We start from the raw sequence: 14,923 nt of genomic DNA, 5'->3' as shown, positions 1-14,923 counted from the left end.
ACTACACTTCAAATGCGAGCACCAAAAGTATAATTTTATTCCAAAATATCAGTGGCCTTGATTACATATTACAATCTCGTATTTATAAGAAATTTTCTCCTCAATTTGTGTTGAAAGTGGGAGATATATTTATGCAATCATATGCTTATAATTTAATAAAATAAACTAATTATATACAAACTAACTATCTAACTAGTGCCTATTAAGACTCCATCCATTTTTATATCATTAAGTGGATGCATAAGCCTTTACATGTCATAAAACAAAGAAAAAAATTAAGAATAAGAGAGACTTCAATCCATGTAGAAGTGTTTGGAAGTGTAAAAAATAGAAGCTCAACCTTCACTGGGTGTCTATCAAAGTTAAACTACTGTCAGAATGCATTTTTGGTGCATGGAAAGCTCTAATTTTGGAATTGGCAGTTAACTATTAGTGCACTTCTGGAAAATCACACCTTGGAAGAAAGAACATTAGTGCACCTGTGCACCTTTGACTTCTTCAAAATTCTTCCAAAAATTTGTGAAAAAAAAATGCATCAACACACCTAGCATAGCAACACACTAGTGCACCTTAAGGGTCCAAAAATACAAAATTTCACTGAGTATCAAAACTAAAATTTTGGCTTCTCGTTTTTGTCCCACTTCAAACCAAAGCTATCTTTGGGTGCTTGCCCTTAAATTTATCAATAATCTCAGTGATCTTTTCCACATCTAGTAAATCTAAGGTGTTATTTATCTTTGACCTTCTACCGATAATTATCTAACTCTATACAGGTCTTAGCAAAATCCCTGAGTTTGGTATCCAGCTCTAGCAAGGCTTCCTATGTTCTAAATGCTTGTTGAATATCTTCATCATTAGAAACTTCTTCAAAAAATTTTTTTAATATTTGGACTACTATCTCTATAGGTATCAACTTCTTCGATTCATTGTCTTCAAAAATGTCCAAACGTGGATCGCTATAATGTTTCTCTACTTCCAAAATTTTCTCTTAGGCTTGGTCCTTGAGCTAGTGGATCTACACATGTAATGATTCCATTACTTTTTTTTTTTTTGCTATCTTTTCTATCCAACCATAAATTAAATCTAATTCTTCCACTAGATATACATCCATGAGAACTCTATATCTCTAGCCTTTTATTGCCAAAAGTAGTTGAAAACCCTTTTGCCAAGTATGTACTTCATCCATAAGACTGAAATCTTGATCAAAAATTGCTTCCATTTTATCCATATTATCTTGAATAACATGAAGTAGCTTCAAATTTCCTTGGATGATAAGAATACTTTTCTCCTCAAAACTTTTTCACCACTATTGACAAGCATTAAAAAACGTATCTAATTGCACCCTTCCCTTACCTCTTCTTTCAATTGTTGCATTCAGGGTCTCCTCAAGGTGTTCAAGATCTAAGGGACCAAAAAATTTAGTTAAATATCCCTTTAGGATTTTATTTTTTCTTTGAAGAATTATTAGTTTAGCCCCTTCTTATTCCAAACTTCTAAATACTTCTTTAATCCCCATAGTGACCATTAGCTTTGTTGAACCCAATGTAGGCTTTCGAAGCATAACCTCTCTAATTTAATAGTCTTGTGGAGTTAAATCTTCTACTTTTGTATCAGGAGGGGGTATAGCCACTTGTATAAACAATTTTTGATTATGGTCTCTATTGATGAGAGCCAATGCTCATGCCTCCTTTTATGAGGATTCAGGTTTCTAAAGAACCTCAAATAACTCTATCATATACTCCTCATCTACATTGAATTGTTGCTTCTTATTTCTTATCATTTCCTTCTACAACCATCTTGGAATCCATTCTATAGAAGTTTTTCCTTTTGAGGATGAAGGAGTCACTTTAGCTACCGCATTTCCCTTATCACTCCTTTTTGGAGTTTTCTCCCTTTACGATGGCTCTCCTTCTACATTCTCTATTTCAGTCAAGCCCACAGGTCTCACCTCTGTGTCCTGGGAAGTTTTTTGAGTTTGTTCACCTATCTATCTCTCTTTTGGAACTTCATTAGTAGACACTTATTTTGGCTCCCTTTTAGGTTCTACCTAGACCTATTCCATTTCTATACCTAGAGGAGGAGGAGTAACTGATCCCTTGTCAACACAAACCATGACTTGTAATGGGGACATAGATATAGGAACTATCTCAAGTCCTTGTGAGTCTAGGGGCATCTAAGTCCAATCTTCCTATTGAGGTTGATTTGTTGGTGTATCCTAGATCTTTTTCAAAAATAATTCAATTCCAATAAGCATGAAATCAAAATATGACATCTTTAAGACATAAGTCCCTTCTACATCCTATTCATCAATCCACTATTGCATCTCATACTTTGATGTGGTAGTTTATAGAGGTTCATCTAAGATTGGTGGTGGTGTAGACATAAAACTTCTTCTTCTTTCCAATTCTATGGCTCTAGCTAGCTTGGTCCTCCTATTTAAGGGTACATTATCATCATCCTCCCCCTCTTCATCTTCTTCAAGAATAGGTTTGGGGATTGATGCGATAGGAACTACTCTCCTAATCATGCTTTGCCTCTTTTTGACTAGAGTTTTAATATTTCTTCCCTTCGTAGGCATAGAAGGGGATGCTTGTTCTATCTACTAAGGATGGGAAAATTCTTGAATTTCAACCTCTATTTCTATTTGGCTAGGTGTAGCTACTGGCACTTGAGGGTCATTCTAGGCTTGTGAAGCTCTAGTATCTTCTGGCCCTTATACATTCTCTTCTCCTTGTTGTAGAGGTGCCGATATTTCACCCTCTTCTTTCTCAACTCTTTGAGGGGAACTTCTTTTCCTTTTACCTCAGCCTCTACCATTGTAAGCTCAATAATAACCAACTGGTCTAGAAAGTTGATGTATAGTCTCAAGCTTCACTAGTGATTGAGCTGTAAAGGTAGGGATGGTGAATTTCTTCCCTCTACCTTTGGTTGGATGGGCTTGCGTATGAAAGATTATTGTTTTAGGTATTGGATCAAGTTTGAATAGTTTCTTGATCCAATACTACATCATTTTAATGACATGCCTCACCTAATGTTTGATATCTAAATTCCCCTCCCTGTTAACTTTAGCATTCATGATAGGCCTATCACCTATCCTATCCTTGTTAAATATAGGATCAAGCAACTCCTTGGAATCCTATTGTAATATCTTCAATGGAATCTTTATTTTTAAGGCCTTTTCTACTAGATACAAAGTTATTCTACAATAATCCCTTATTTGGATATCTTACTCATTTTTTGCATTCATACAATCGTCTTTAATAGCTTCTTCATGTCTGAACATTTTTCCTACTAAATACTGTACTCTCTTGATGTTGTCAAAACATGGCCATGAAGAATTGTACTCTTCCAAGGGATATTGATCCTATTCACACTCAAAAGAGGGCATATCTTATCTTTGATCTACCCAAAAGGGTCCTATAACCAATGACCAAGTCCAACATTTTTTATGTTGGCTTCTAACTCAGTTATAGGTGGACAAGATTTGTCAAGAACTATCCAAAAGAACCTTGGGGTTCATTGTTGTACCTGCTACCCTTAGATATGTGAATATTCTAAATTGAATGTAGTATGCTCCGAGTACTATTATTTGTGCCACTACATCACTAGAAAATTTCTTCCCATAATCCACTTCTATAAATCTAATTATAGAAAATATAAATGCATCATTAACACTTCTATACTCTTTGCTCTACTCTAAGAGTCTCTTCTTCACCAATTGAGGATAGATGATATAGGTCCATGCATTAGGATCTTGTATGCTGTCTCTCTTGTATAGCCTTGGATAGTTAGTTGCTCTTGTGGCTAACAAGTATACTAGGTAAGATTTCATATAAAACTTCCTTTGGCTCTTTGCCACTACCAGCTACTCACACAAATTCTAACTCAAAGTGGAAGTCCAATCTAGTGGCATTTCTACTTTCTTGATTGTTTCAATAAAATGCACCATGAAAATATTTAGATGTCTTGCCACAAGTAAACCCATAACTCTACTTAGAAGTATGATTGAATATCTAATGTCTTAAATAATGTATCCTTTAGTCATGTCCACTCTACCAGTCTTCTTCCCCAAAGGAGTCTTCTATATTAGATATGATGATTGAATGATCTTTGAGGCTTCCTCAATGTGTTCTCGTACCATCTTTCTGCCTATTCGTATGTAAGCTTGACGAAATAATCTACCCTAGGGAGATGGAATACTTTCTCAATATTCTTTGGGCATAGATCAAGGACAATTTCTCCTATAGCACTCTTCACAATCCTCTCGTCAAGGTAAAAGTGTTCTACAAGTGTCATGACAAGCTCTTAAGATTGTATCGATACTAGTTGCGATTCTATGTTGACAAGTCCTGATAGGATGAGTGTAGAAACCATTTGTGAACTCTTAGTAGGTTTTTTGCAAATCTTTAGGAATTCCTCCAAGTCTATATGTCCCAATTCAGTATCTTTAATCTCCAAGTTATTGTCTTGAAACCTTGACTTTTTCAAAACTCCTTGGAACTTAAGTACAATGGGTTTTAGTGCCTTTTCTCACCCAAGGAAGATGAAGAAGATGCCATTATATCTACACAAAAGGACACTTATTAATTCAAAATTGGGAAAAAAATGAATAAATTAAACCTTAGAATTGATCTGAAAACACTAGAAAGCCTATTTCAACCCTAAATGGCAAGAAAATTGGTGCACCTAGCATGCCTAATTAGGTGCACCTATTTCAAATCAAAACCCATTAATGTGATATGCATTAGGTGTACTGGGGAGGTGCGCTTGGTTTGCAAAACTCTTCTGTAATGTTCAAGTTTTGTCACAATTTTGAGATGTGCATCAAGTGCACTTGTTTCGGTGTATTGATTCACATCTAAAGTTAGATTTTTTGTTATCTTTTCTTTGTAAACCAATAATGTGTGCATTAACACACTAAATTAGGTATTTTAGTGCACACTAAGTTTGAATGGATTTTTATGGGTTTATCTAGGTTTTGCAAAGGAAGTTGGGTGTGCATCAACACACTCAAGAAGGTGTGTTGATGTGCACCCAACTTGGGAGTCACTTTAACTTGTTTTGGATTATGTTTATGTATTTGTAGTGTAGAAGATGCACACCTTGGAGGTGCGGTGATGTGCGAAAAAGGAGCTCTAGAGATGAGTGTAAAAAAGAACATCAATCAAAAGTAAAGTGAGGAGGGAGGAAATCCCTCACTATAAATAGACCATGTGTCATTTGGCATAGGTGCACCATTGTGTAGCTACACTTAACAAAATGCAAAAGCTTTTTTCCAACCTTGGGTGCACTAGAGCACCTGACGAGGTGCACCCAATGTTCCAAAATTTTGAATACTTAGCTCTTTCTTTAAATTCTCTTAAATTTTTGACCTCTAGGCTTTTCTGACTAGACTCGAACATGAACTAGGGGCTAGGGAAGATCTCAAAAGAGCTTGGATCCCATACTAGGAGTCTAAAAAGCCAAAATTTAAAAGTAGGGGGTCCCAATTTCTAAAAGGAAATGGGGTGTGCATTGTGAAACCACAAAAAATAGCCCCAACAAAAGAAAGAAATGACAAAGGCATTTCTTCATCAGAAAACATTCCTTCGACATGTGTTAAACACCAACTGAATCCCAAACATTCCAAGCATATTTTGAGTAACTTTGTAGTCAAAATTTCAAAACTTCAAAACTTTCAAACTCCAAGTTTAATGTGTGCTCCATGTATTCATTTCCTTCAACATCTTAGGATGTGGTCTATCAAAATCTTCTAACAACATGGAAACAATCTTCCACCCCATTTGGCTCATCCATCAAGAATCTCCATGAAGATCATTTATTGATCCTTTGCCTGACTAGATGAGAGAATCAGTTTGAGGGCTCTTAGTGGGCTATCACTTTTCTTTTAAATATCTTGGCAATCTGTTGAATACTTTCTCCATGTAATTTATAATGTCACCATTTGATTCTTCGATGAAGCAATGTTTCAGTACTAGATAACTCATTTTGTATCTATTCATCAAATTACCCTTTTAGAATCCTTTAGTCTTAACACCATTCTTTCTCTTTTCTTTTCCTTCTTTTCTTTTTTATCTTGACCATGCTTAGACTATGTGGCCAAGACATCAATGTTGTTTCTTGGATTCAATCTTTTGTGAATAGCCCTTCTGTTCCTCTTTTAGAACTTTTGGAAACTCTCATGCCAAACAATGATCTTAGCAATCCCTTCAAGAAGACCCTTCCATTTAAACTAATTGGGGTTTGGACCATCCCTTACTATCTTCAACCTTAATTTGACAACAACTGAAACAATCAATCTTTAAATTTTTAAAGTGTTGAGAACTTGTTGGTCTACAATCCTAAATTCAAGATTGAAAGTCCCCCTATTACTGCAAGTAACATTTGTTCCTCTATTGGTATAAGACACATGATTGTCAAAATGTTCTGACAAAGAAATACCTCTTCTTGAAATCAGAATCAAAAGAGTAGTTAGTAAGACATGTCAAGATAAAAATTTCAAATGCACCTACCCTTGGGATTGACACAACTTTGAAAACAAACATGTGACTGAAAGAAAACATACAACTGTATAATAAACACACTTGTAGAAAATAAACACACTTGCAAAAATGAAATCTAACTTCTTTTTTTTCTTTGGGTCTTCTAGGCTCCAAAATAATGTTTTAGAAATTTCCCATTGACTAGTAATGGAACTAATTCCCCCTATAAGGAATTGAACCTAAAAGTATTTTCTCCGAGAATCTCCACATATGGACGAATCCACAAGCATTGAAACCTAGTATGGCTACCTAATTTTTCTTTTTCCTTATCCCAAAGTAGAACAAGGTCAAATTTTTTGAAAGATTTTATCATGGCCCTCTTGTTGAACCATCTCTTGATGACTGCTTGATGTTTAGCCATGTGCTCCAATGTAGCTGTCCATTTCTCTTCCATCTCCAAAAGACCCATCAATCTAATTTGGACTTTGTGAGAATATTTAATGTATCCACTCATGAATTTCAAAATAGGAATCCTGAGGTTAAGTGCGAATATTGGCTCTTGTCTATAAATGAGAAAATATGGAGAGGTCACCAAAGCATTCTTGACCCTCACTCGATCTATCCATAGAGAATATTTAAGTTACATATGCCAATCTTTAGGATTCTCCTTTAATAAGCATTTTATTATTGTGATCAAGTTCTTGTTTGTTGATTCAGCTACCCCATTTCCTTGCAGGAAATAATTTGAAGAGAACTTGATAATAACTTAATTTTCAAATTCCCATTGAGTCAAGAATATTGATGCAAAAGCTGATCTGTTACCACATACTAAGGAAAATGGCATCCCAAATCTAGTAACAATGTGTTCCTCCAAGAAGTCGGTTACCACCTTAATAGTGCAATTTTTGAAAGTTTCAGCTTTTGTCCATCAAGTACAATAATTCAAGGCTATAAGAACAAAAGCGTGTCTAGTTAAAAATGGTGCATTGACTAGACCAATGAAATCCATCCCCCACTTTGTGAAGGGGCACACCTTGTACATTGGTTGTAATGGTATTGCTAGTTGACTTTCTCTGTTAGCACTAGTTTGAAAAATATGACAAGAACATACATGCTCAAAAGTATCTTTGAATATCATCAGCCAAAAATAACCCAATCTTAAAATCAGATGAATAGTTGCTTCTATCAAACCATGCCCTATACCATACTATTCATAAAATTTTTCCAAAACTTCCTTTGCTTCCTCACGTCCTAAGCACTTTAGGTAGATTCCTTCATAGTTCCTTTTGTACAACTTGCTATCATGCAAAATATAGGATTCACACTTCATTTTAAGTCCTCTACGTTGTGAACTATTCATTTAGCTAGGGCACTAATTCTATAGAAGATAGCAAATGATATCCTTGTACTAGACATCTATTACTATACCTTGGCCAATATCAAGTAGAGATACAACCATCTTCTTTTGATCTTTTGTATCTATTTCATCATCAAATTTGAATTTTTTTTCATCCCCAATCTGATTATTAGCTATCATGCTAAATAATCCTTGATCTCTAACTAACCTCATGGGTTGGATCTCTAAATTAAATTCTTAAAATATCACCATCCATTTCCCTCATCTTTCATCGAGTTCATTTTGCATCAATAATGTCTTCACTGCTAGATTAGGAACAACAACATACACCTTGCTTCTTAGTATGTAATGGAAAAACTTCTTTAATGCTTTAGTCAAATCAAAAGACTATTTATTAAGGTTGGAATAATTCAACTTGGCATTTCTCAAAGGGAAACTCATGAAATCAATAGGTCTTTCATCTTACTTTTCTTTCTTTTGTGTTAGGATCCTAGTGCATGAATTTTTTGAAGTGAAAGAATATATCTTAAAGGAAAGCTTGTAATTAGGACTTACCAACACTAGAGCTATAGAAATAGCTACTTTGATATCCTCAAATGATTTTTTTTACCTCTAGAACCAATTCTATTTTAGCCCCCTTTTTGAATAACTCATTAAGGGGATGAACTATCTCTGCAAATCCATTTATGAATTTTTGCACAAAATTTATCTTTCCAAAGAAAGACTTGAGTTCCTTCTGACTATGGGGAGGTGATAACTTTAGAATGGCTTCAACGCTATCAAGATTAATGGAGATGCTACCTTCAAAAATAATATGACCTAGGAGCTTTCCTTTAGTGCCCTTAAATGAATATTTCTTGGGATTAAGAGATATACTGTATTTACAACATCTGTTGAATACCTGTCTTAAATCAGCTATGTGAGTACATTAATCCTTTGAAAATAAAATTAATTCATCCATGTAGATTACTATACACTTATTTATCAATCCCTTAAAAGATTCATCCATGGCTCGTTGAAATGTCGTACTTGCATTAATTAGTCCAAATGGCATTCTCCTATAGGCAAAGGTTCCCCATTTTCTCATAAAGGCCATCTTTAGCCTATCTTCTTCTTCACCATTACCTAATTATATCCTAAATATTTATCCAAGAAAGGCATCAACTTCAAACCATTCACAATTTGTAATTCCTCATCTAGTAAGGGTAATGGGTAGTTTTCCTTTTGAGATGCCAAGTTCAAGTTACGAAAATCTATGAAAAGTTGAATCTCCCCGATCTTCTTTCGTATAGAACTTTATTAGCCACCCATGTAGGGTGACACATGGGGAAAATAATCTTAGCATCCAATAACTTCTTGAATTCTTTACCAGAGGTTCAAGGATAGGAATGATAGGTCTCTACCTTTGTCAAAAAGGTTTGGCATTAGTTTTGAGTGGAATGTCATGTGTAATAATTTAAGGATCATATGTCTTTAGTTCTTCATAGCTCCAAGAAATGACATCCTTATACTCTATAAGAAAATTGAGCATGTCTTCTCTTTCTTGTGGATTTCACACTTTCCAATCCTTACCATTCTAGGATCATCATCCATACCTATATTATATGAATTGCATTCCTCAATCCCTTTCTCTTTCATGATCCTTTTATTAAACATTGATTCATCATGATCAAAAATGTGCTTCAACTTCATCTAGAGTGTCATCAATTTATTGTCTCTTAAAGTGGCCACTACACATAATAAATTTGAGTATATGTTGATCATCCTGAAAGACCTGAAAGTTTGTGATATTGTTAGGAATAGATGGAGCAGCAAAAAAATTGACTAAAAATAATTTCAATTTCATTCTACTACAATGTTTTTCCTTCTTGGAATAGATTTTACATTCAAAGCCTCAAAATCATCTAATAAATCCCATACCCTTTTCCTATAAGTAAGAAATCTCTTATCATTATAGGAATATAATGATTTTACTTGTCGAATAACCAACTAAGAATCTCCTTCAAGTACAAGAGTTGTATCTCCTTTCTTGAGTGTAAAAAGAAGTCCTTGGATCAATGCTTTGTATTTTGTAACATTGTTAGTACATCTAAATTACAATCAATATGCTACATAGAAAGACTTACCTTTTGGATTGATCAACTCAATACTTGCACTAGCTCCTAATTTTCATTTGGAACCATCAAAGTGAAGTGTCCAATTTAGGTTTTCCTTGGGTTTTCTAACCTTATGATTATTTTTCCTCATCTTTTCCTTTACCTGGGCTTGGAAGGATTGTCTCTTGGGTACCCATTGTAGTCTTTCATGGGGTGGGCTTACTGATTTTCCATTGTCATTCCTCAAAACTAGAAGTGTATGTTTTTCTTGTTTGTCCTAAATTTCACTTATCAACTTTTTGATTTCATCCACTTTAGGCTTAGGATGGATGAATACCAAAGTACATCCTTGGCCTTTTAAACACCATCTTCTTCTTTGAACTTTGATCATTCTAGGTGGAGTGGAAGACAAGCCTCTGCCATCTAAAGAAGTATCAATATATGATGCATTTAGATCTTCAACTTCCTCTTCAGTCTCTTTAATAGTGTCAAGCATGTTTGTAGAACTTTGGTTTTCTATGGGTTCATTTTTTGGATCATTGTCTTTCTTTACTCCCATAATTTGTGTTAATACCTCAGCAACTACTTCTTGACATGATGAACACTTAAACTCTGAATGGCTAACTTTATGCAATCGAGAAAATCTTGGAAGGAGGAGGATATTGGGGTCAGCTTCTCCTCCTAGAAACTAAAAATTAGCCATCATGTGGTCTATGAATTTTGTTATGACCTCATCTTTTGGGGTTGAAATTATGGAGTAAATATCTTGGTCATCTAATATTTTGATCAAATTTGTATCAAAAACCATTACCTTGTAGGAGTCCAAATCTGTTTGTAAGAAGGCTACCTCATTAGGAGCATTGTATTCTGTAATCATCTTTTTTAACTTTGTTTCTCCATCTATTTCGATTTGATTGTTCAAACCTTTCCATGGTAACCAAAGCTGAGTAAAATCTGTGGAAAACCATCCCCTTAGGCATTTCATCCATTCTCTACTTAGAAGTAATCCATATGTTTCTAGGATATTAACCACATGTATATCAATAATGTCTTGAATCCATGGGTCAACTGTTAACTATATTCAAACATATTTTAAAACACCAATGACTTTCACCTCTATTTTGTCCATCTATATCACTACTTGGTTAGAAGGTTAAGGGATGACTCCTAACCTTTGTGCTATGGACAATGGCATGACGTTACATGAAGCTCCTAAATCAATTAAGAAATTGTGGAGATTCTTCCCATATATCTCGATGTTGAGAAAAAATGTGGAGACCTCAACCTTATCTTTAAACATAGTGGGCATTTCCTCCATAGCATTAAATTGTTGAGATATTGTCTTTTGAGGGGTAGTATTTGTATTGTGGGATACCTTTGTATGGTCCAGAGTCTTCATGAGCACTTCTTATTGTTGTACACAATTTTGCAACATGTCAAACATGGACATGTTAGCCTTTGTTGACTTCAAATCTTCTATGGCATTATACTTTTCAGTAGACCAAGTAGGATTTTTCAATATCATTGGTACATTTCCTTAGTTATAATTTTGTTGTCCTCCATATGGTGGTTTAACTGGTACTAGATTATTACTTGCTCTCAATCAAGAGGATTTGGTTGTAGTGTTGGGTTAATTCCATCTATCATTGGTTCTTTTCTACTTCTTAGATTGTACGTATTTTGATTATTGTTACAAAAAGAAAATATCTCTTCATGCTAAAAGTTAGGTTCTTGGCTAAATAGGAATGAGAATTCTTTGTTGACTAGCTATTCTACCTATGCATTCTGTGCATAATCATATGATTCTAATAGCATAGCATTAAATTTCATAGGAGGAGCATTACCATTTACTTGTGAATTTTGAGCCATTTCTTGGTTTCCATCATAATATGAACCATCATTGTTAGATGTATTTTGACCATTGTTATATTGATTGATGTCTATACACTAAACAATGTTATTGTTATTATCTATAGGAATACTTTTGTTATTCAAACAAGTGTTCCATTGTCAATTTTGTCTTTGGAAGCCATTATTATGGTCAAGGGGGTTGAAATTATTCCCTCCATTATTATTTTCTATATTTTTGTTTCCACTATTATTATTCCCAATAAAGTTCTTGTTATAATTTTGGCCATAATCATTATTGTAGGGACCAATGTTGTTCCTTTGATCATTTTTATTTTGTCTCTATGACAACCTTATATGAGTCAACTCATTTGTTCATTTGTGACATAGTCTTTTTCATTTGACCAAATTTGGAAATAAAGCTATTGTCTACTTCTATGAAAACTGTTGCCTTTTATTCAAAGAAAGTAGCTTTTGGTGGTTCATACCCTAGATATGTTAGGGTGGGGTTTTGTGAGTAGGTTCCTACTATAATGGAACTAGATTCATATGTATGAATTGTCTAGGAATTGTGGGTACTCTGATAGGGTATATTGCCATTGTTGTGATAGCTTGAGCTGGAAGCATAAATCCTCCTCTATTATGATTGGCTTGCTTAGTGAAGGTTATTGCTTTTGTGAAGACTTTTTCCAATGTATCAATATTAGCTACAAGAAGCCTTCTCAAAAAGATAGTAGTAAGAGGGTCCATAGCATGTAGATAAATCTGAATGGTTGCTTCAATTGGTATAGTATATGATGTTTCCAATTTGTGATATGCCATGTGAAAGTGATGATTGAAGCACGAAACTGTCTCAGCTAGGTCTCTTTTGATTAATATGAATTGTTGATATATCACCATTGGGTTGATAAAAGTTTTGAATTTTTCTAGGAGTAATCTTTTCAAGGTATCCCAATCTCCAATACATCTAGGTGGAAAATTAATATACCAATTAAAGGAAACTTTGCCCAAAGAGTAGGGAAATAAATAAAGAACCACATCCTCATTAGTAATCTATTTTTGGTTGCAAATTTCTTTGAATATTTTGATGTGATCTTTGAAAGTTCATGTTTCTCCATAAATGAACCTTGGGAAAAACTTCTTAGGATTCTTAGGAAGGTCATGGAGTGCATCTCTCAAGTTAATTGGTGAGTCTACAACATTTGCAAAAAAGGCCATTGGAGGATTTAGTGGACCTAAAGGTGGTTGTTGTAGAGGTGGAACTATTTGAATATTTGGTGGTCCACTAGGTGGTTGTTGTGAAGAAGATGATGTAATGTTGAATGGAAGTGGTTGAATTCAAAGTATTCCTTTGTCACTACAAGGCTTGTGGAATTGGCTAAGCTCAAGAAACTTGTGTTTACTTGGGGAAGATCTCAAAGCTTACTAAAATGGGGATTTTAGATCAAGATCCTCCAGTTTGATCAATTCTAGAAAAATTGCACCTCTAGAGAATCACACTTTCTCACAAATAAGGCACAACTTAGAATTTAGCACACTAGTTTAGCAGGTGCAATAGTGTAGAAGCGCACTTGAATTTTTAGAAAACTCAAAAAAAAATTGAACTTGTAAAAAAGTGCAAAATTTCAAAACTTTGGCAGATTTTTATTTTATTCTAAAAGTCAAGATGGCCCTCCTTCTAGCACCACTTCTATGGAATTGTCCTTTTTCATGATGCTTAATGACATGAATCCTTTCAAACTTCTCTCTTGAAAACTCAATCTTTGTGGATCAACTCCAAGGTTCTGGGTGACCTTGTGACCTAATGGAATCCACTTAGTAGAAGATAAATGTATTTATTCACAAGGAGAACTTTTCTAGTTTGGATGATTTTGGATGAGATGTAAAATCTATTTGCTGCTTCAAAATAAGACACGCAAAAGAACTATGTTTTTGTATTTTCTATTTTTTTTTTAATGAATGCAATTTAAAAATGCAACTAATATGAATTTGTAATTTAATAATGGGTTAGTAAAGAAAATAAAAAATATAAGGTAATGATAAAATTAAGTAAATAAACGTGAATGTAAAATCCTAATGGACATACACTACGGAAACAACACATCTATGAGTTAAGCTTTCAAAGTTATCAGTGGGTAACCAATGAAAGTAGGAGTAGTGCTTCCTTGATTCCACTAATGAAATTGTCAATGGGATTTTTTTAACAACCATAAGATGTTTCACTTTTCATCAAATCACAAGGCCATAGAAAGTATGCTCATTCGAGACAAAAAGCTATGTAAGAACAAAATGGGCAATCTCTCCTCAAGCTAGATATGTCGGCAGAATTCATAAAACCATAGCAAACACCAAAATTAAAAGATTGCACAACTAGAAATAATGCAATAAACTTTTGGGTCAATCACATTTCATGAATATGCATTCACAAAATATGACACATTTAGGAAAAAATCACTACACTCCAAATGCGAGCACCAAAAGCATAATTTTATTGCAAAAATAATGGCAACCTCGATTACATATCACAATCTTGTATTTATAAGAAATCATCTCCTCAATTTGTGTTGAGAGTGAAAGATATCTTTATGAAATCATATGCTTCTAATTTAATAAGACAAATTAATTATATATAAACTAACTATCTAACTAGTTCTTAGTAGGACTCCATCCATTTTTATATCATTAATTGGATGCATGAGCCTTTACATGTCATAAAACAAAGAAATAATAAAAAAATAAGAATGAGAGAGACTTTAGTCCATGTAGAAGTGTTTGGAAGAGTCAAAAATAGAAGCTAAACCTTCACTAGGTATCTATTGAAGTTAAACTACTATCAAAATGTGTTTTTGGTGCATGGAAAGCTCTAATTTAGAATTGGTAGTTAACTGTCACCACACCTTTGAAAAAGTGCACTTCAAAAGAAAGTGCATTAGCACACATAAGTACCTCTAACTTCTTCAAAATTCTTCCAACATTCTATGAAAAAAAATGCATCAGTGCACCTGGTGCAGTAATGCACCAATGCACCTCAAGGGTCCAAACATGCAAAATTTCACTAAGTATCAAAAATGAAATTCTGGCTTTTGGGTTTTGTCCAATTCATACCAAAGCTATGTTTTTGTGCTTGCCCTTGAATTTCT

This window comes from Cupressus sempervirens, chromosome 4 (assembly GCF_028749045.1).
Source record: "Cupressus sempervirens isolate cs-2001-9-10 chromosome 4, ASM2874904v1, whole genome shotgun sequence".
In the NCBI taxonomy this organism is placed as follows: domain Eukaryota; kingdom Viridiplantae; phylum Streptophyta; class Pinopsida; order Cupressales; family Cupressaceae; genus Cupressus; species Cupressus sempervirens.
The sequence above is the reverse complement of the archived record's forward strand: the minus strand, read 5'-3'. Positions refer to the sequence as shown.